The sequence below is a fragment of the Martes martes genome (genome assembly GCF_963455335.1).
Source record: "Martes martes genome assembly, chromosome: 10".
Lineage (NCBI taxonomy): Eukaryota > Metazoa > Chordata > Mammalia > Carnivora > Mustelidae > Martes > Martes martes.
This window is the reverse complement of record NC_137898.1, coordinates 68,831,636-68,852,517: the sequence shown is the minus strand read 5'-3', so window position 1 is coordinate 68,852,517 and position 20,882 is coordinate 68,831,636. Positions and strand designations below refer to the sequence as shown.

General features: G+C 40.9%; 1 protein-coding gene across 7 annotated transcripts in view; it reads left to right on the top strand.

Moving 5' to 3' along the window:
* Positions 1 to 20,882, top strand: part of DLG2 (discs large MAGUK scaffold protein 2) — a gene marked incomplete at its 5' end in the record, with an annotated part of 887,937 nt that overhangs the window by 496,023 nt on the left and 371,032 nt on the right. The gene's annotated exons all lie outside the window — the stretch shown is intronic.

The following is a 20,882-nucleotide window of genomic DNA, read 5'->3' as shown; positions in this document are numbered from 1 at the left end:
TGAGAACATTTAGTTGATTAATGTATAAAAATTAAATCATGTTACTTCTCCAGTATCTGTTAGCAATTTTGTCTCAACCCTATTTCTCAAAGACGCGTAGGCTTCCTTAATGGCATTTCAATTCAAATCTCTAACTTTATTATTTATTAGTCCTTTCTATTTTAAAATATTATGTTTTATTCAGACCTCTGTCCCTCCTTCTAACATAATTAGGACTTGGGTTCCACCAGAGTGTTCTGGAGTCGACAGGGGTATGGTCCACTCTGTCTCTCATACCATCCCTCTAGATGTTTCTTTCTCTTAGATTTCTCATCTGGTAGTATTGGGGCAAAAAAAAAAGGAAACAAGAAGTGGTATTTCCTCACCATTCTACTGCGGCTGTTCCCTTTCTCTTGGCTATATCTGGTGATGTAGCCTGAATGGGTGAATAACCAAAGATGTACCAATGTCGAGAGACTCCCACAGCTCCTTCAGCCAAGTGATCCCCTGGGAGACCAAGCTATCGTTTCCACAGAACCCCTAGCAATAGCACACTGTGCCTTCCCATGCACTCACCACTGCTTGAACCATAAGTCATCCCTCCCATGCCTGGAGTCCCCATTTCTCATCTGTCCTCAGCAGTTTAAAACCTGAGACTTGCAGGCTGAGTGGCAGCCATCTTTCCTTCCCCTCAGGTGGAGCTTCCCAAGGACAGTCCTTACCTCTTTTGCCCCTGGCTGACCTTCTCATCTTCTCTCCCCATGGTTCTTTTCCATCCTGGGGAGGAACAGAGCAAAGCAGCAAACTCCATTGCTAGATGGATATCCACTTGGAAGAGATGTTAGTCTTTACTTCATGGAAGAGCATAAATATTATATTATAAATACTTTTCATGGAGTGCCCTTTCTTGCCCTCAGCTAAGGAAACTCCTTGCATGTCCCCAAACCCGTGAGCAAAAGGAATGTGGCCTCTCCATGGGCACTGCACTCCCCACAAAAGGACACCTCCTTCCCTGGTAGTCCTCCTCTTCTGTTTGTAATGGTAAAGAACATCAGACCACTTTAGCTCCTCTAGTAAACAAATAAACAAAAACAAAAAGGTAGGAGTGGTAGGCTAAATATGAATTCAGCTCTGGAGAATTAAGTAACTTTTTTCTCAACAGGACGGTATCTTCATTATTAACATTTGTTCTAGTCCATAAAACAACAAAGGCATAGGAAGTTCTCAGTAGATACATCACAGCATTTGGTTCTGTGGTAGTATTTAAGGTGGTCTGGATTCTGGATCGTAGCCAGACTCCCTGAGTTTAAATCAGTACTCAGGAACTTACTAGCTGTGTGACAGCAAGTGGCTTGGGGTTTTTTTGTATGCTGTTTGTTTGTTTGTTTTTATGTGCCTCAGTTTCCTCATCTGTAAAATGTACATACTTAGTATTTCCTTACAGAGTTTTTCTCAAGAATGAAAGTTATATATATTATTTTTTATAATAGTACTGGCATTATATGTGTGTTTTGCTGTAGTATAGTATAACGTTCATTGGTGTTGTTGTTATACATAACATACTTAATTTATCAGGCAAGAGAAATTTGCATTTATATTAAATAAGGATTCATTAAAACAGTCAGGGATCCTTGTCATCACTGTACTTTGGAGAGAAATATTTCTATAGCACAGGTAATAATCACTTGTGGAAGCAATCCAAATCATTGAGTTTTCTTCATTGCTGCATTTATTTATTTATTTATTTATATATATATATATATATGTAAATATATATTAACATAAATAAACAAATGTATTTTAATTACCAAGATTATACTTAAATGCTCATTAAACACATTAAATAATAGTATAAGCCTTTTCTACATAGCGGCTTATCCTCAGCTCTGAAGGGAAGAATACAGGACCAGAATAAGAAATGCTCTTACATTTCTGGCATACACATCTCAGAAAGGTTAATACAAAGACGCCACGTAAATGCGAGAGGAAATAGTCTCTCAAGCCTAACAACATTCTCCAGTCATCCTGGAGAATGTTCTTCCATCAGCACCTGCAGTGCAGGTGTGTGTGGCCTTGTGACTACACCCTCCATAACACGCCTGTCGATTTCCTCTTCCTGGAAAGTGCCATAGTTTAGAAAAACTATTCCACAAAAATCGCTGATCACATTCTCCCATGGACCGTGATCAGTTTTGAATTCTGCATGTTAAATCGAACGTGTGGAACGGACGAGGAAAGGACATCCAGAGTTAACAAAGGGCTGGGACAGCATTCTATTCCAGGAAACGTTGACAAGATTAGGATTCTGTGATTTGAAGAAGGGAACTCATCATTAAAGAGATTACATTCAAAATGTGCAACTTGTTGAGAATAAAAATAGTTCAGATTTGTGGATATTCCTTCAAGGGGAGAGAAAAGAAACTAGCATTTACCGAGTGCTTATTAGGTACCCGGTGTGTTCTCATTTTCTCTCTCTCTGCATCCGTCTATTTATCTTCTCTAATTTTGTTTCCAAAATAGTCATATAAAATCAGCATCCTTTTTTTTGAATCTTGATTCTCAGAGGGATTAAGTAATTTTCCCAAGGATACCTACCTAGATAGCACAGTTTGGATTTGAAATCAGATTATAATCTGCTGTACAGCAGTGCAGCATGAAAAGGCTTTATTGACCTGGACAGCACTAGTCACACCATTCATAAACCACATTCAGAATAAGTTAGACACAGTGAAGAACTCCCTGGGACGTCCATTTCAAAATGATAAAGAATTAGAACTGACTCTAAGCCTAGAAATCATTAAACAGAGCTAACAACCCACCACTTGGAGTAGATCTGGAGATCCATGTACACGCTACGTAGCTGAGGTGTTTGTGGTAGAGGTGAAGGTCTGGGGACTGAGCTGCGCACTGGTCTCTACATCATCTTCCTTGTTCCTTACGAAGACTTCCCTTGGCAGGACACAGAATGGCAGTCAGTCCACATATTGGTCATTAACGCAGAGAAGATTTCCTCTAACTAGTCTAAATAATGGTGTTTTCTTTTAAAGCTGTTTACAAATCTTTTCTTTCTTCTTATTCACAGAAGCTTATTAGCAGTTAGCCAATAAATATTTTTTTAGACTTTTGCACTGTTTTCCACTTTAGTGCAATGACGTCTGTCATAACCACAATCAGTAATTCTAATTCTCTGCTGAGACCAAAAACATAAAGGCTTTTCCTTCACTTCATAATACAAGGATGACTCCTTTTCTAAAATCAAAAATGGTCAGGCACCTGGACAGCTCAGTCCATTAAGCACCCGCCTCTGGCTCAGGTCATGATCCCAGGTTCCTGGGATGGAGTCCTGCGTTGGACTCACTGCTCAGCAGAGAGTCTGCTTCTCCCTCTTCCCCTCCCCACTTCTTGTAATTTCTCTCTCTCAAATAAATAAATAAAATCTTAAAGAAAATGATATTCTCAGCTATGCTCCATTGTTTTCACTGACAAAGCATTTTGCCTCATATTTAGCAAATCCTGTGCTATGAACAATATTGTGTTCCTTGCAGTCATGGAAGAAAACTGACTCTGGAATCAATGAATTGGTTTTGAATCCTGGCCTCTCTGCCATCTGTTGTTGTCAGTCTTAAACAGGACCTTCCCCTCTCTAAGCGTGAGTTTTCTCCTTAGCCAAAAGGGAGAATTGCACAGGACTCACTAGCTTTGTGCAGTAGCATGTACATATTTGACCCTCACTAACTACTAGCTGAATATATACTTAGTCCAAGTGTTCTGAGAAGACAAAACTTCTATAGCTTAGATTAGTTTGAAGACAAACATTGAACACTTGTTATTAAATATACATATATGTATATTTACACATATATATATAAAATTTCTGGATGTAAAATAAAATATTGGAAGTAGAAATAATTTTGTATTGCTGGAATATTTAGAAGGGGATACCTCAGTAATTCTTTATAAGGTTCAGAACACTAAAACTCGTGCTATATGTGCCCAGCAGGCCAACACATAGAGAGATAATGTGGCATGCAATCATTGTCACTGAGTACATAGTGGGAAAGTCATTTTTTACTTTGCATAGGCCAATAGGTCTTTAGCAGTATTCTCATTAAGGTGTTATACTGCTGAGTGGAGGCAATCAGCTGAAATTGGAAATTTCGTTTTTTTCAAAACTTTCCTTCCTAATGATTTCATGAAAAGCAACTACTAAGGATATTTTTTAAATGAATGTACTTTAAAAAGCCCTTATGTTTATATAGTTTTTACCTAAGTTGCTGTTTACTTGACATAAAATAAGTGGGAATGTTTCAGATTTCCAGTTAATTTGATCCATGAAGACAACAAAACTGTCTAATTGAGCCTCCACCTAGAGTTACTGCTGTTTTTTAAATCGATGTGTGAGTCATCTTTAACTATGCCAGGCATTGGGAGGCAGAATACCATCCCCATTCACAGTGTGATCTCTTGCTTCAGGTTCTAGTTGACAAATACAGCCTACCACACCTTCATCTCTTCTTCCTCCTGGGACCCCATTAAAAGGACACTGAAAGAATAAAAAAGGGATAGTCCCATAGTGGTAAAGGAAGTGGGAGAGGCATCAAAAGCCAAAAGATTCCATCACATTTGTAGATGACAGGAAGCAGATGGACCAAACAGAACAAAGCAACCCGCAGCCTTCGATCACCCACGGAGGCAGGGCTGACGTGTTCTGCGTAAATGCTGTCTCCTAGGGTTCTGTTTCCAGGGACGCCACCCACAAAAAGGCCCACCACAATGCAGCAGCCTTGCAGGCAGGGGCCTCTGGCTCAGGAGGGGGCAGAACTGCCTGGCAGAGCCCAGGAAATTCAGAGACTTCAGAATAGTGACAACAGATGGGACTGAGCGCAGAGTCTGAGAATAGGACTGAGGGTGCCCCCACTCAGCATACACACGCCTGACACAGAGCGACTGCTGGGCAAAGGACTTACCACCAGCCAGAAAATGAAGGCTCTCCTTTAAAGAAGCAGAGCAGAGCCAATTACAGGGACAGTTTTCAGGTTTGCTTACGTCACCGGAAGCCTGTCCGTGGAAAAGTCTCCCTCTTAACTGCAGCATCCCCTGTAGCCTTTCTACTATTTCATCCTTGAATATGCACAGCCAGCCACAGGTTACCAAATAGTTTAACAACACCTGCAAAATGACAAAAACAAGATTAAACACACATGCACAGAGAAAAACTATGCTCGTGGAAACAGAAATAATTCTGGGAAAAAAAATAGGATTTAAAGAAAGGCTCTCTTATAAGCATATTTTTAAACAGTATGGAGGTAACTACTAGAATTAAAATCAAAATGGTTAAAAGTGATTGCCTCCAGAAAACCTGGTAAGCTTCTGGTGTATGTGTTGGGTGGAGGTGGGGGGGCAGGGGTGTGACATAAATTGAACTTTGAGGAATGTATTTGGAACAAGGCAGAGGTTAAAAAAGGGAAATCATGAGCCGGAGCTTAAAGTAGTTGTCTAACAACGCCAAGAGGACGTCTCTTCAGCTCTCAAGTAGCATCCTTTCACCCACTAGAGGGCGCACACTTGGTTTTACACTTGGTTTTATCTTACCTTACAAGAACGTTTGAGCAACATTCTAGAAGCAGATTCCTACTAACTGGCATTTTCACCTCAGTGAAATAGCTGGCCTGGAGGCTGTTGACCACCCTCTACAAGTGGCACTTCACAAGAAGCTGGAGAGCCATTGTCAGTGATACCGTAGGAAGGATTCTTTATAGGGTGGGTGGTTTATCTAACTGACCCTAACTAAATCTCTCTCCCAAATAGAGAAGTCTCTGAGTATCCAAAGGATAACCAAAAAACAGATAGATCGAGGGGAAAACCCATCCTCTCAGATTAACTGTTCTGTGTTGGTATCGTTGTCATTCTTTCTTAGAGGGACAGGCCTGTCTTGATGGGAATAGCCATGAGCCTCTGTTTGACACAAGAGACCCCCCTCTCCACACTCTAAGACCTCTGGACCATGAGACCATGAGACCATGAGACCACTGGGGCCAGGGAGCCTCTGATGTTCCCATGTAGGGTCTGAACACGGGTGCTTTCCAAGGAAACAGAACTCTGGGAACAGAACCTTGGATGGAATCATTGGCCCTCTTATTCTCTACCCAGTTCCTTTTGCCCTGATGGGAAAAGCTTTTTTTTTTTTTTTTTTTTCAATAAACATATAATGTATTTTTATCCCCAGGGGTACAGGTCTGTGAATCGCTAGGTTTACACATTTCACAGCACTCATCATAGCCCATACCCTCCCCAATGTCCATTTCCCCCGGAAAAGCTTTTTTATAGCTAATGTGCTTCAGATGTTTTAGGACGATGCTGAATTAAAATAGTCTTCTTAGTCTAAGCGCCCATTCAGTTCCAAAACACATGGTCACTATAGAAAGTGCAAGCATTATTGACCTGAGAAATAGGAAATCTGGGTTCTAAGTTCAAGTCTGCCACCTCTTGCAAGTGTGATTTTTAGCAGATCTCAGTTAACTTATATGCAAAACAATAAGGTTGAGTTAAATCAACGTCTTGGATTCCTTCCAACTCTAACATTGTATACCTTCATGAGTTTTGAAAAGGAAAATTTTGACATCTGAACTTCTAGGAATATTTCCAAATGTCAAGCCCTAGGGATTATTGGGCTTTAGATAGCTGGCCCTCAGGGGTAGTGGCTTGGGTCATCTCTACCCACACATCACAGACCCAGCCATCCTTCAGGAATTGTAATGAGAATGAACGTTCAGCTTCCTTCCTTGCCCTGAAGTCTGTCCAACACATTTCCTTACCTTAATCCTCAAAAGCAGTGCTAAGCTGTGTTTCCCAGACTAACCAAGGAGGGCCTGGTATGCTGAACTACTTTCAGGCTTGAAAGAGAAGCTTTGGGGCGCCTGGGTATCTCAGTGGGTAAAGCCTCTGCCTTTGGCTCAGGTCATGATCTCAGGATTCTGGGATCGAGCCCTGCATCAAGCCCTGCATCAGGCTCTCAGTTCAGCAAGGAGCCTGCTTCCCCCTGTCTCTCTGCCTGCCTCTCTCCCTACTTGTGATCTCTTTCTCTGTCAAATAAATAAATAAATAATATCTTTTAAAAAAATAAAAGAAAGAGAAGCTTTGTTCAGGTTGTTATTTGCTGGAGTCACTGGTCAAAAATATGAACCTTTGTTAACCACAGAAATGTAAGTGACCCCACCAAAATAGGGGGCCAGACTGAGTTAAGAGGAAAAGATTTTTGTGTATCTTTAGAATTTGTTAAGAAATATATATAGTTATTGCCATCTTCTTTAATTTGCTCTCCTCCTAGCTAAAGAGTTTAGAGAGAATACAAGAAAATTAAAAAGACAAGCAACTAGGTGATTTTTAGAAATGCTTGGGAAAAAAAATCAAATTTCCTCCTGCCTCTCCCCAAAATATTTTTGCTTGTGATTTATGATGTGTTAAAGACAGACTCCTCTTGGGTGAGAAAGCTCTGGATGAGAGTCCCAGCTCTTTTTTGTTGCTAGGTCACCTGCTGAGGGACCCTAGCTACTTGGAAAGGAAAGTTAAAAGGAAAAGGGGAGTTTACACACCCCTCCTTTCATCTCCGGAGGGAAGCGGGACCGTCAGAGCTTAAACCTCAGAGGACGTGTTAGGAATCAATCAGAACAGCAGATAATTCCAGAACGTATGTTTCCTGTAGTTCACACCATGTGTTTGCTTTTCATTTCTCTTCATGTCCCTGCAGTTTCCACCTCTGCTCCTAGTGGAGCTGTCAGCTTACTTTCCTTAGCCCCATTTCCACTGGCCTACTGCTTCTTTTTTCCATTTCCTTATTCGATAAGACATCCTTCCCTAGGCCTTGTAATCTTTCTTCCTTACATGTGTAGAGCTGAAAGTGTAAAAGGTGTCATCACAGCAAACTTTAAGGATTGCCAAACATTTATCAGTGTTGAAAACCCGCTGAGGCTTCAGAGAACCAGGGCACAGTTACAGGCTGCCATTTCCTGGGACCCTAATTCTCTCCCAGGACCTGGGTTCTGTCGCCATCTGCTGTTGAAATAACAACTGTGGGGAAAACAAAAACAAACCCAAGCCCAAAAATGCCCACTTTCTTGTACATGACAGAAGTTTTCAAATTTGGAATTTCAGGTAAAATATCAGCATAGACTTTAGGAGTTGACAAGAAGGTTCTAGATGTCTGTTTTTTAGCCAAAGACTTTTGTAAACATTAACCACCGTTATTCTTATTATTCCACCAGAGAAAGGCTTCCTTAAAACAATGAAATAGGAAAGACATAACATAGGAGTGCCTGGGTGGCGCAGTCAGTTAAGCCTCCTACTCTTGGTTTCAGCTCAGGTCATGAGCTCAGGGTCCTGCCATTGTACCCTGCATTGGGCTCTATGCTCACCATGGAGTCTGCTTAGGATTCTCTCTCCCTTTCTCTCTGCCTCCTCCCCCCCCAACACTGCATAGGCTTGCATGCTCGCTTTCTCTATCTAAAGTAAATAAATAACTTTTTTAAAAAAAGGAAAGACATAAAAAAATATATAGCACTCCATCATAAAAGCAGGCAGATTAGAGACAAAACAACAAAGTCCAAACAGGGTATTTTCTTTAGTCAAATGCTAAAATTATAACATCTTTAAATATTTCCTATTTAATAACAGCTGATATAAGTGCTTTCTGTGGATCTCATCTAGTTCTGACAACAATTATTATTATTGTACATGGGCACACTATCCCGCTTTATGGATGGGGACAGTGAGGCTTGGAGAAGTTAAAGGTGCTGCCCGAGGTCACACAGCTACTAAGTGGCAGGCTTGGAATATAAAGCCACATTTTTAAATCACCACCTTTTCCTGCCCTCTCAGAATTATATGTGTTTTGTTATTACAAATTGGCCAATTTGGAGGCCCAAGTAAGGTGTTGAAATGCAGCGTGGAGCTCAGTATGATTTCCTGGGGCTTTGGAGGTTTTTGTCATTACAGTTATTGTCAAAAATCCAGTTTTCATATAAGAACATTAACAAAAATAGCACAGGCACCTAACAGTGATTTCACTTATCTTGCAATGTGCTAAATTAAAAGAAGTGGAGGAATAATGTTTCTGTACTGTTGGCATCTGTTTTACCCAGCAGGACTAGGAAGAAAGCCGGGAGGGACAGGTTAGGAATCTGGTTATCAAGAGCTGCTGGGCTCTCCTGTTTGATGGCCTTGGACATGAAGGATGTTCATTGCCAAGTAGCTGGAATTTATCTTAGAGGGATGCCACAGAATCTACTGGGGAATTTAGTTTGTTGGGGTTTTTATAGAAATAATTCTTATTTTCTGTACGTAGTTCAATGCCAGTATGATTACTCATCCCTGCATGTCTTCCTTAGAAACCTTTTCGTTTTTAATAAAGTGTTTTAATAAAGGGCTCAAAACAAGTTGTGAATAAACTCCCTCCTTATTATTATATAATTAAACATACTCAAAACAGTGTGCTGCAGAATATTCAACTAGAAAATTGCCCCCCTCCATCAATACTCTGAATTATTAATGCTAATGATAATATGGTCACCCATGACGTTGATTGAGAAGGTACTGAAGAGCTAGTTAATGTACTGAATGAACCAAGAAGGGATTTTTTAAAAAGCACCTAGTCATAGGTTAGTCAGGCTAGTAAAAAAAATGAATACAGGAAACCTATTCCTTAACAGGATTTAGCTGCCCAAACTGGCAGAAACACTCCTTAGCCACAAATCTCCTTGTAATCCTGGCACCATCATGTATTGGCCCCATTATCCTTCTTTGGATACTGCCCTTTATCTTGTATCTTTCTAGTATTAAGGCTGCTCCTAACTGTCTTGTGTGGGTTTGTGCCCAGTAAATAAAATAATTGGGAATATAATGACAAGCCATGCAGACACTATTTCTGCCCCCAGCCTGGCCGGGAGAAGCAGATATTAATCAAATAATCACCCAAACAAATGTAACTCTGTGACCAAACCAAGTACTGTGAAAAGAGTGGCCTGTGATGCCCGCCCCGAAGTGCCTGTAATACGGGATCTGCAGTAGGGGACTGGGAGGTTAGGGAGGTCATGGAAGGCTCTCATCTGAACAATGAGTAGGCCTTAAGTAGGCAAAGAGAAAGGGCCATCACGACTGGCTGCACAAGCAGTGATTACCAATCTGGATGGATTTCTGAGCTGAGCACTGACTAGAGCAAAGTGAAGTCGGTAGAGCTTGCCATTTAGAAGTTTATAATGAGGAGGCTGACTTGTGGTTGACATTCTCCTCCAGAGAGGCCATCTGATGGAGACTTCCACTTGCTTTATCAGACAGTATGGTCTGCAGAGATGGGATTTTCTGAATCCCATCTCCGATCATTCTGCTGTTCCTCTGGTGTTTGTTTGATGTGTTTGTCTGCTTGTTTGTCTGCCTGTGTGCCAGAACTTGGAGATCCTTCCTTGCCACCGCGGCTTGCAATGCTTCTCTCCTACCTCCTTTCCTTGGCCCCTCCTACTCTCTTTTTCCTTCCCCCTCCCTTCCTCTCCATACACTGCCCACTCCTCCCCCTTTTCTTTTGAGTCTGCATTCATTTCTTTTTCATTTTTTGTCTTCTCTCCTTTTGCTATTCACCCTGAAGGTATTAGGCTTATGTTTGGACAGCGTATTATAATTTACAAAGAAATCTCATGGATTTCAGACATTATTCTGTTTGACCCCAGTAACAATTTTCTAAGAATCATTTATCATTTATCATTTATCCTGTTTGCAGATGTGTCACAAGGTAGGTGACTTCCTCGAGATTGTGTATCTGGGAAGGGGAGGAGCTTTGACCGCAAACCAGATGCCTGCTGTCATCACTAGACCATCCTACCTCAACACAAATGTCAGAGGCATCCCAACCGTATCTTTTAGTCTTTTTGACAGAGGAGACCCTTCATTGTCCTGTCTTTATTATTCACAAGAATGAGTCTAGACAGAAGTTGTGGTCAGAGAAGTTTTCTGGTTACCCGTCCATCACATGAGGAGGAACAGCTTCGGCCTCATCTGATGAATATTTACCGGACATTGCATTTGACCTTGAATTGAACCCGTTGTAAAGATGATTTTTGTTATAATTTTTTCCTTGCCTGGCTGTGATCTGGGAGGTGGCATGGCTGTGGAAAGCAGGGAATGAAAAAGATTGCTTTGAGAATCATTTATCAGCCTTCATTAGATTACTCATCTTGAGACATCCATCTCTGTATGTCCAACTGAATCTGGTGTTTTTCTCTGCATATATTGCTAACCCCTCAGAGACCTGCAAATTCCATTAGGATTTTTGTTTACTTCCTCTTCCTGGCCAATTATAAAGAATTTAAAGAAAGAGCACATCCGTATCCTATGCCACAGGCCAGATGCCCCTCCATTACCAGAAAAGCAGCCAGTGGTCTTTCTCCTTTATTTAATCTCCCTGCTGATTTCCAGTCCTGGAAATGTTTACTCTACCAAAGTATGCTTTTGAAATGTCAGTCAGAAACCTTTATTGATTGATGGCTCACAGTTGGTAAAGGCTCCTGCTGGTTGCATGGAAAGTCTGCTCAGGGACAGTTGTGAAGGAGACAAGTGCCACCCATCCATTCATTCAATCAGTCATTGACTTGATTGAGTCACCTTTTATTCATTCTTTCATTCAACTAAGTATTTCCTGAATGCCCAGTATGTACCAGGCACTGTAGTGAGGCATTTAAGATAATCAAGAAGAAAACGGCCCGATTCCTGTTCTTGAGGAGCACAGAGTCTAATGGGGCTGATACAACATTGAAAATTGCAATAATTCCACTCAGCTTGTATCTTTGTGGTTTCAGAACAGAACAAGCAGCTGCTTTGGGGAAAACAAGAAACCCTTGTTTGGATGTGGTTTCAGTAATTTTTATCAAGGGACTACCAAACCCAAAGGGAAAAGCTACTCTCTTCAGACTGAGGAAGTTCTATGCTCATGTGGGCTGGTATCAAGAGTTGCAAATCTTTATTTTAAGCTCAGGTCTATAAAAACTGCACAGAAGTGTAGAAGGGAGCCATGCTTTTCACAGCCTAGTCATTCTGCAAATGGGGAATTCTGTGGTCAAGCATTAGTTATACACATTGATGGGAAATCGCATTTCAGTATCAATGTTGCATGGTATTTAAATGTGTAAACATTGCACCCCTGAAATGCTTACTTGTCCTCAATTTCCTCTCCTTGGTAAAGCAGCCTGGTGTCATTTAAAGAACATGACCTTTTGATTTATCTCTACTTTTATTTAAATACTGGCTCTTAGGGGCACCTGGGTGGCTCAGTGGGTTGGGCCTCTGCCTTCGGCTCAGGTCATGATCCCAGGGTCCTGGGATCAAGCCCCGCATCGGGCTCTCTGCTCAGCAGGGAGCCTGCTTCCCCTCTCCCTCTCTGCCTGCCTCTCTGCCTACTTGTGATCTCTCTCTCTCTCTCTGTCAAATAAATAAATAAAATCTTTCAAAAAAAAAATACTGGCTCTTACTAGCTTTATCACCTTGAGCTGTTACTTAACTTGTGAGCCTGTTTCTTTAACTTGTAGCGTAAAAATTAACAACTCCTTCATGAGATTGTTTTTTGAGAATTTTTTTTTTTTTTTTTAGTATGTAAACATCTTAGCACAGTTCTTATCAAGCCCTAGGTACTGACTAGGAGCTAATTCTCTCTTTTCTCTCTCCCTATATCCCATCTTCCCCTTTTCTTTCTGATGGGCTAGAACCTCTTCCCTCATACCAGGCATCAATTGAAAGAGTCTCCCTTCGTCGTTCATTTAATGAACATTTCCTGTGCACCGGTCTTGTGCCATCGGGGAGATAGAGGCAGTGGTGTAGAAGACAGCACAGCACATGGCGGACAAACAAAGGAAGAGAAGAGAGTTGGCCCTATTTAGAAAGAAACACCATAAGTCCTAACACCCTTCTACATGCAGAGAAAATAAGTTTTTATGGCAGGCTTTCAAAAAGTATAGCAGATGAGAAAAGAATACTTTCGGGTAAAATGTCACCTCCTCCCACCTCCTTATTTTGCATATGACAGGCTAAGTCCAGGGCTGATGCATGTGTGTATTAGCTCACGTACACGCACACACAGCTGCTCTTTCCATGCACCCGAGTCTCCAGTGGTTTCCATTACATTCAGTGGGTTTACAGCAACTAAAACATATCCCCAGGATCCCTTCTTGATTGCCTCTGTAACAGATCAGATCTCTGCCAGACAACTTAATGCTTGGAGTTGTCTCCTTGTTTTATGTCGAAGTTTCTCTCCTCTGCTAGGCTCAAAACTCCTAAGTTGCTTCTAGGTCCTGTCCTATTTCATAATTAGGAAGCAGTCTCCCAGACAGACTATGTTTAACAAATGATGATTTGTTGAATTTCCTTCTCATACTGTGACCTGAGGAATAGGGAATTCGTTCTCCCTGGGTGACTGATTTTCTCCACTTCCAATCCTTATTTTACTAGAGGAGATAAGCCAACTGACCATTATTCTTTTTCTCTCTGGGCAGCTGCAAAGGCTTCTGTAGACAGTCAGAGTATGATGCTGCCACAGCCACTTTTAGCCGGTCGATGTTCAGACAAGAAACTTAACCTTTCCAGAGCTTGGTTTTGTGATCTTCAAGTGAGGAAATTGATACCTGACTTACAGGGACACCATAAGGGTTAAATAGTCTTAATAAATGTCAGTTATTATAATTAAAAGCTTATGTCACTAACCAATATATAAATTTGTATTATAAATTGTATTGTTCAGATATGAAGAACACCAAGGCTGATGGTCGTGGTTTCACTCCCTCTTACCAGATTCTGTGTAACTCTTGGCATATTTAAGTGGGTTGAATGTGCTATAGTTTACAAAGCTATAGGAGTGCCAGGTCACTATCCATCTGTCTGTCCATCTAATTAGCTAAATAAACCCTATAACAACACCTCTCACCCTTGGCAGGAGAGAACGATGCCTGTCAAAAGTTGAGCCTTGTGTGTTTGTGGGGAGTGGCCTTGGAGTAGTCTCCAAGTTTTAATTTATTTGGGGACATCCTCAATTTGAGGGGGAAAGTTAATTTGAGAAGTAAAGTTGCCAAATATCTAAAATATTGCCCTCCCCACCTGTACACTTTCCATATGGGGAAATTACCTGAGTCCAGAGACAGGAGATTTTCCAAAGCCACACCAAAGCCAGTACCAGAATCGAGGCTTGTTTCTAATGTCCTGGCCACTCCTCTCTTTCCAGAGGAGAATAGGGATGAATAGCGTCTTCCTCTGGTTATTCTTTTCTCACTTCTTCGTGTCTTCTCAGTATTTATCCTTCATCTGAGTCTTAGATAAGGCACATTGAGCTTTCTAGAAATGTGTGACTTTAGTGCTGAGATGTGAGGATTGTGGCTTAAGTGACACATCCAAACACCCGGAAACCCAGATCAAATTGATCTGTGATTGCAGCATGTAGGGCTCGTGAGAGAAGCAAATCTGATACACAACTGTCGATGCAGACATACCAGGACAAGGGAGATAGATTGACTCGGAGCTTGTTGTTGTTGTCGTTGTTTGGGTTGTTTGCATAGGGCTTCTTTTGCCTGGAGAGGGAATGATTATTGGGAAATAGAAGTGCTTTATGGGAGAAATTGTGGAAAGAGATATGAAATATTGGAAGACTCTTGCCCTGTATGGTGCTGACCTTGTGACATACCCATGAAGCCATTTCTTTTTTTTTTTTTTAAAGATTTTATTTATTTATTTGACAAAGAGAGGAAGCAAGAGAGGGAACACAAGCAGGAGGAGTGACAGGGAGAAGCAGGCTTCCCGCCGAGCAGGGATCCTGATGTGGGACTCCACCCCAGGACCCCGGGATCATGGCCTAAGCCAAATGCGTGTGCTTAATGACTGAGCCACCCAGGCACCCCTCCATTTCTTGTCTGACAGAATTTCTATCATATAACCGTCAGTATCACACCAGGCATGGCACAAATTCTGGATTGGCCTTATGGAGAACAGAACTCACATTCTTGCAGGTCAATGCATGGGGTGTTTTTGGTGGCCATCTTCACTCCTAGATCAAGTTCTCTCATCACTTTGCTACCCTCCCATTGTTTTCAGTTCCCAGTGCTACAGTTTTGTTTTAGGTTTTTGTTTTTTGTTTTTAATCAAAACAACCTCAAGATCACCTTACTTGCACTGAGATATAGGTGCCTGATAAGTTTTTATTCCACAGTCATTTTTTTAGCATGTTTGCTGTGCCAGGTACTTGACCAGGTATTGCGGACACAAGAACAGATGAAAGGGAGTTCATATTTATTAGACACTTCCACTAACTCACAAAGTGAATATTGACTCTTGGGAATCTCAGAGTCAAGCGGAAAAAGCAAGCATACAATAAATTATTATCATTACAGAAGATTATCACTTTTCTTACTGACTGAACAATTGCCAGTTTATTCTTCTGAGCTACCACTATCGTGGAAACTCCTGGGAGCAGAAACTGTCTCCTTTATGGTTATAATCCTAGCCCCATTTGGGGCTCCCCTGAATATAGTGGACTCTCAACAGATAATTGTTTAATGGATACAGAGATAAAATACGATGATTAGGACAGTCTGTCTATGAGTCCAGTGCAGTGCAGTTCTCTAGGAGCTAATGTTAGAGCTGAGGAAAGCAGAGGTTTAAAGTCATGAAGAAAGAGCTGGAGCTCCCCAAGCATACAAAAGGAAGGAACCAGAGAGCTGCAGGCAGAGAGGACTGTACATACAGACCAAAGGAGGGAAGGAGTCAGGTGTCTGAGGGAAAGCCAATAATTCAAAGAAAATCAAACAGTTATGCTGTGATTGAAACTTAGAGCACTTTTGAGAGTGGCCTAGAGGTGAGGCTACAAATGTTTGTTCAAGGAAAAAAATATTGATGGTTCTTTTAAAATCAATTTGTGTTAATGTCAGTGTCCACATTTGGCTTTCAGACTTCACCATGGCTAAAGGAACTAGTTAGTCAATGACTTTAAGAATGGCATACTAAGATGGTTTTGAACCAATCTCTACTTAAGTGCAGGTATCTAGGAAGAAATAGGTTGGTAAAAGAAATGAAATTTCTCAGTTGGAAAAGCCAGATGTAAAAGCAATGATTTTCCATTTCTTTTCCTGATGAGGAAAAACAACAACAATAACAACAACAACAACAAAGAGAATCAGAAAATCCATCAGGGCTCAACTCTTTGTTATATAAAGCTTTCCCTGGAATTAGCAGAAAACAGAACTTGAAGTAGGAAAAAGCTACAGGGACATTTGTACAAGCCAATATTCGCAAGAGAAGAGAAGAGCTGAATGTTTCTTTTAAGAGAAGATTTTTTAAAAAGATTTTATTTATTTGAGATGGAGAGAGAGAGAAAGAGCACAAGCCAGGGGAGTAGCAGAGGGAGAGGGAGAAGCAGACTCCCTGGTGAGCAGAGAGCCCAATGTAGAGCTGGATCCCAGGACCCTGGGACCAGGATCTGAGCTGAAGTCAGTTGCTTAACCGACTGTGCCACCCAGGTACCCTAAGAGAAGAATTTTTAAAGGTCCAGCTACAGCTAATGGTTAGTGAGGTGTTTATATTTCCTTACATAATAGTTTTGAAAATAAATTTCACCAGTATTTAATGATGCTCATGTTCGTGGTTTTGCCTATTTTTTCTATAGTAATTCTTACATAGATACCTTAAGTATCGGGAAACTTGATATTCTGTTAGTGGGGTTTATGGGAAGCCTTGTCATTTGAATACCCAGGTCACTGCCCAGGCACCTGCCGATAGCTCCCCTTTCCTAACATTACTAGCATTTTACTTCAAGTCACAGCAGTCATGAGGGTTGGATCAACCTCACTGACACCCTCGCCTTGCTCAACAGGTTGTGCTCATGACAGTCTGCATTTTGATTCATGGAGTTCCTAGCAAAGCGTAATAGCTTCATAGAGCCGTCATAAAAATCAGCACAAACTGAGTCGATTAAGACAACAGAAATTTATTGTTTCTCAATTCCGGAAGCTGAAAGTCTGAAATTATGGTGTTGGCAAAGCTGTGCTTCCTCTAGAACCTCTAAGGGAATCCTCCCTTGGCTCTTTCCTAGCTCCTCATCGTTTACTGGCCATGGTGGCTGTTCCTTGGTTTATAGCTCACTCATAACTCCTGTCCCTGCTTCCATCTTTATGTGGTATTCTCCCTGTGTGTCTCTCTTTATCAGAAGACCAGTCAGCCTGGGGAAACGGCTGACCCTATTCCACTATGACTTCGTCTTAACTAATACCTCTGCAACCACTTTATTTCCAAGTAGTGTCACATTCTGAGGTACTAACAGGACTTTAACATCTTTTGGGGGAAGGGAACATAATTCAGCCCATAACACAGAGTGTGAACCTCTCAAGGACAGAGACTGTGTCTTTGGTAGTTTGGTGGCTCCAAGGCCCAGCTAATGTCTGGCCCACTGGCTGCTGTATAAATAAATAAAATTTATTTATTTTTAAATAAATGAAGGGATCTGCAAATACTCCATGGTCCTGCAAACTGGGAATAGAGTTTCTGTTTGCCTATCTGAGAGCATCTTCCTGATCTGGCCTCTGCCTCCACTGCAACCCTGCTAGAAGCCAGTGTTCCAGTCAAGCAAAAATACTTGCTTTTCTCCACACACTATGTATTATCTCGCTTTCTTCACATATACTTTTCCTTATGGCTCCTAATACCCCCAACTCTGTGTCATATCAGGGCTCTCTGTCTGTTATAAAACTTACCCCAATAGTTTGCAGTGGAATAAATGATACTATAATTAGTTGTTCTTATATACTTCCCTGTCCCACCAAAATGAAGGCTCCTTGAAGTCAGGAACTGAATTATGTTCATAATTATATTCCCAGCACCAAGCACAATACCAGGAGTGGATTTACCTTGAAATTCTAGGGTTCAATTGCATGGGCCATTTCAAGTCCCTGTACCTTGTGCTAGGCACTCTACTGGGTACTGGGGACACAAATGCCACGGAAAAGAGAACTCATATTTATTAAGTACTTTTTAGATATCAGACACTAGCACTTTGGGTGACTAAGAAACTTAAGAAGTGGAATTTATACATGTAATATTACATTCTATTCTTTTTTTAAAGATGGGCCCCCAAATTGTAAAGCCTTAAGACTACATTAAACCTGTGTCTGCCCCTGCATAGAACCTATCACGCTGAGCAACGCAATTCCAGTCATATTTTCATATGTAACTTAAATGTAATCTCCTTCATCAAATGTTCTCTGGTTCCCGTCCAGAAATTATTATCTCCAGATCCTCATAGGACCTTTTATATAACTCTTACTAATTATTATTTTTTATATAGTTTTACATATTTTTGTTTAGTTTTATTTATTTTGACTTGAAGGATGCAAAAACTGAAACTCGGCAAGATAAAATAAATCGATAGGTCTTTTAAGCTAATAAATGGAGATCTTTGTTTCAAATTCAAGTGTGTGTCTGAGCACCTGGGTGGCTCAGTCAGTTAAGCATCTGCCTTTGGTTCAGGTCTTGATCCCAGCGTCCTGGGATTGAGTCCAGCATTGGGCACCCTGCTCAGTGGGGAATCTGCTTCTGCCTCTCCCTCTGCTACTCCTCCTGCTTGTGCTCTCACTCTCTCTTTCCCTCTGTCAGTCAAATAAATAAATAAATAAAATCTTTTTAAAAAATTAAGTCTGTATCTGAAGCCAAGGCTAAGCTTTTAATCACTGCAGAGGAATAAATCATTCTTTAAGAGGTTAAATAAGATATATTTCCTGTGCTTAAAGAATCCTCACTTCATGAAGGAGTTGGATATACATTTTTTTAAATTATGAATACTGTAATGCTCCCAAAACAAAATGTCCTGGGAACAACCCCAAGTGATGGCTAACTGTGCCTGAGAGGGTTGTTGAAGCCATTCAGTTAAGGATGAGCATTGCAAACAAAGGAAGAACACATGAAAGATACAAAAGATCACAGCTGTCAGAAGCACACAGGAAGTTCTGTGTGTTAGGAGAGCAGGGGCTATAAGGAACGTGTTGAGTTGAGGTTGAAAGTGTCCATGGAGCCCAAATCATGAAGGCCTTATATGTCATGCAAAAGAATATAAGGAAGACTTTATCCTTCAGGTAGTAGAGAAGCAAGGGGAGCTTTAAAGAAGATGGATGAAATTATTATATGTATTATATTTATATTTATATATATGCATATATATATATACATATATATATATTTTTTAATTACCCTGAGAACAATCTAAAGGAGAAAGGGCCGGGATGAGAAATTACTAGGCAGAGCCTGGTTGGGAATTCCTGGCTGGTCTGAGTGTGAGAATCCAGAGACCTGAACCAAAGCAATAATGCAAGGATGGCTTGAGAGGCATTTATTGCTAGACTAGAAGTGCTCGATGAGCAGTAAGGAGATGGGACAGACAGTGTCAACTGAGATAAGGAGTAAAAAAGAAGAAAAAGTCTGAGGAAGATAATGAATTCATTTTTAGTTAAATAAGTTGGGAGTACAGGAGACTGTGGTCTGGGCTGAAGATATGGATTAGCGAATCATAAATAAGGGGATGGACAAGACCACCCATTTATTAATTTGTTCAACAAATATTGAAGCCCTAATATATGCCAGGCACTATGCTAGGTGGTAGTGGCACAAGGTGTTATTGCTCTGGTAGTGATTACATTCCAGTGGGAAATAGGCAACAAGCAACTTCATTGTAAGATAAGCATCATGAGGAAGACATACAGAAGGCTAAGAAAGAAAATAAGAGTGGGTGGAGTGGTCAGATCATACCACTTAAACAGAGACCTGAAGGAAGAAATCTTGCTCTGCAGGGAAGAGCTAGAGGAAAAGAGTTAGGGAGGGCCGCCAAAGATGCAGTTTTTGAAAATACCGTCTATGAACAGCAAATAGTTAAGAGGAGCCCTTGAAGGAGATTAGAGAGTAATGGAGAGGAAAGAGATTTAAAAAAAAAAAAAAAAAAAAAAAAGCTTAGTTCTCTTGGACTAGGGAATGAGATTCTAGAACTGTGCTGTCTACTATAATAGCCACTAGACACATGTAGCTATTTAAATATAAATTTCTTAGAATAAAATGAAGTAAAAAATTAAGTTTCTCTGTCATAACAGCCACATTTCAAGTGCCTAAAAACACATGTGGCCAGAGGCTACCATATTGGACAACAAAACAAGGACTTTCCTTATCATCGGAAATTCCATTGACAGGTCTTATCTAGAGTACTTATATAGTGTCAAAAGCTGAAGACAGGTCAAGTTGGAGAAGACCTAAAAGTACAGCCATTTCTGTCCTCTCTACTCTCTTCAAGGTGACTACTAAATATACATTAAACAATCAAATGGAATTGTGGTTTTAGAAGTGGGAAACTCCCATTTCTGATTTTCTTTAGGCAAATCCAGGTAATGCTAGAATTTGAAGGAATCACAGCAATTCTGATTTGCCGTCCTCATCACTCATTCTCTCATAGAATATAGGAACTGTTGTTCTGGGGCCCCTGGGTGGCTCAGTTGGTTAAACATCCTACTCTTGATTTCAGCTGAGGTCATGATCTCAGGGTCATGAGATTGATCCCAGTGTTGGGCTCCATGCTGGGGGTGGAACATGCTTGAGACTCTTTCCCTCCCTCTCCCTGTCCTTCTGCCCCTCCCCACTCATGTGCTCGCTTACCCTCTCTCAAGAAAGAAAGAGAGCGAGAGAGAGGAAGGAATGAATGAACGAATGAACAAATTGTTATTCAGGAAGGTGGTTTTTCAAGGACAACCAGAGGTTAATGTTGGAATCAGGACTGGGAAATAAGTTTCAGGCTAAAACTTTTCTACAATAATCTGGATGTATCCAAATTAGAATTGAGAGAAGACCTACAAAACTTGAAC